This window comes from Chrysochloris asiatica, unplaced genomic scaffold (assembly GCF_000296735.1).
Source record: "Chrysochloris asiatica unplaced genomic scaffold, ChrAsi1.0 scaffold00076, whole genome shotgun sequence".
In the NCBI taxonomy this organism is placed as follows: Eukaryota; Metazoa; Chordata; class Mammalia; order Afrosoricida; family Chrysochloridae; genus Chrysochloris; species Chrysochloris asiatica.
The window spans coordinates 94662-97553 of NW_006408594.1; positions in this window are offsets into that span (position 1 = coordinate 94662).

The window sequence follows — 2892 nt, forward strand, 5'->3', positions numbered from 1 at the left end:
TTAAACTGACATCTTTGCTCTGCAACATTTTAAAGAGGTCTTGTGCAGCAGATTTGCCTAATGCAATACATTGTTTGATTTCTTGACTGCTGCTTCCTGAGTGTTGATGGTTGATCAGACCAAAATGAAGACTTTTACAACTTCAGTGTTTTCTCCATTTATCATGATGTTATTTATTGGTCCAGTGGTGAGGCTTTTTGTTTTCTTCACATTGAAATGCAACCCATACTGAAGGCTGTGGTCTTTTATCTTAACCAGTAAGTATTTTAAGTCCTCTTTGCTTTCAGCCAGTAAGTTTGTATCATCTGCATATCGCAGGTTGTTAATGAGTCTTTCTCCAACTCTGATGCTACACTTTTCTTCATACAATCCAACTTCTTGGATAATTTGTCCAGCATACAGATTGAATAAGTATGATTGAAAGAATATAACCCCAGCACACACCTTTCCTAATTTTAAACTACTCAGTGTTCCTTGTTCTTTTTTGAAAAACTGCTTGTTGGTGTATGTACAGGTTCCTCATTAACTCAGTTAAGTGTTCTGGAATATTTATTCTCGGCGATGTTGTCCATAGCTTGTCATGATCCACAGTCGAAAGTCTTTTTGCACAGGCAAAATCTTTCTGGTCTTCTCTGCTTTCAGCCAGGATCCATCTAACATCAGAAGTTATATCGCTTGTTCCACAGCCTTGTCTGAATCCAACTTGAACCTCTGGCAGTTCCCTTTCAATGTACTGTTGCAACCAATTTTGAATTATCTTTAGCAAAGGTCTACTTACATGCAATATTAATGATTTTGTCTGATGATTTCTGCATTCTGTTGGATCACTGCTCTTTGGAATGGGCACAAACATGGATCTCTTCCAATTAGTTGGCCAGGTAGCTGTCCTCCACATTTCTTGGCAGAGATGAGTAAGTGCCTCCAGTACCACAACAGTTTGTTGAAGGTTTCAATTTGTATTCCACCCGTTTCTGGGGCCTCATTTTTTTGCCAATCCCTTCAATGATTGCTATACTACAAACGACAAATTAAAGAGTTAATGGCATCACATTCATTGTCAAAAAGAACATTTCAGGATCTGTTTTGAAATACAGTGTTGTATGTGACAAGATAATATCATATACCTACAAGGAAGTTCAGTTAATACTACTGTTATTCAAATTTATACCAGCCATTAAAACCAATATGATGAAATCGAAGAATTGTACTAACTCCTGAAGTGGCACTGGACTGGTAACCAAAAGGTCAGTGGTTCCAACCCACCAGGTGCTCCTTGGAAACCGTATGGTTACTATCTGTCAGAACCAACTGGGCAGCACTTAACAACAACCAGATTCTTCAGTCTGAAATTGATCAAACATATAATAAAGATGCATTGCTTAAAATGGTAATTGGAATGTGAAAGTTGAAAATAAGGAGAAAGGATCAGTAGTTGGAAAATACGGCCTTGGGGATAGAAACAACTTTGGAGATTATATAATAGAATTTTGAAAGACTAATGATTTATTCATTGGATATACCTTTCTTAATGCAAAAGACGACTGGTGTGGTGCTGTAGGATAAGCATTGGACTGTAAGGTCAGTTTGAATCTCAAGGTTGATGGCTCAGACCCACCAGCTGCTTCTCAGAAACCCTATACAGGGTTGCTGTGAGTCAGAACCAACTAGATGGCACTTAACAACAACATATTTATGTACCTCACCTGATAGAATACACAGAAATCAAACTGACTGTGTCTGTGGGAAGAGATGCCAGGAAAGCTCTGTATTACCAGCTGTAAAAAAAGCCCAGGGTCTGACTTTGGAACAGACTATCAGTTGCTCATATGGAGTTCAGGCTGAAGTGGAAGAAGATTTAAAAACAAGTTCATGAGAGTCAAAACATGACCTTTGAACGCATCCCACCTGAATTTCAAGATCATCTCAAGAACAGATTTGATAGATACTAATGACCGAAGACCAAGAAGAGCTCTGGAATGACATTAAAAGAAAAGAGCAAACGATGTCAAAAGAAACTTTGAAACTTGATCTTGTACATAGAGAAGCTAAAGTGACAGGAAGGAATGATGAAGTAAAAGAGCTGACTAGAAAAATTTAAAGGGCAGCATCAGAAGACAAAGTAAAGCATTACAATGAAATATGTGCAAAGATCCATTATCAGAAAACCAAAGGGGAGAACACACTCGATATTTTTCAAGCTGAAATAACTACAGAAAAAATTTAAGCTTCAAGTTGTGTGATACTGTAGGATCAGCAATGGACTGCAAACCACAAGGTTGGTGGTTCAAACCCACCATCTGCTTCTCAGAACCCCTATACAGGATCGCTGTGAGTCAGAACCGACTCAGTGGCATTTACCAACAAAGACCAAAATATTGAATAATGCAGGAAACATCAAAGGAAGATGGAAGGAATACACAGAATCACTGTACCAAAAATAATTGGTCAGTATTCAACCATTTCAAGAGGTAGCTAGCATATGGTCAAGAACCGATGATATTGAAGGAGGAAGTCCAAGCAGCACTTAAGATATTGGCAAAAACCAAGACTCCAGGAGTTGGTGCAATGCAAACTGAAATGTCTCAACAAACGGATGCAGCACTGGTGGCTCACTTGTCTGTGTCAAGAAATTTGAAAGAACTATCTGGACAACTGATAAGAAGAAATCATATTTGTGCCCATTCCAAAGAAAGGTGATCTAACAGAATGTGAAAATCCTTTAACAGTATGATGAATATCCTATACAAGTAAACTTTTGCTAAAGATAATTCAGAAATTGTTTCAGTGATACATTGACAGAGAACTGCCAGAAATTCAAGCGGATTCAGAAGAATACGTGGGACTAGTGGTATCATTTCTGATGTCAGATGGATTTTGACTAAAAGCAAAGAA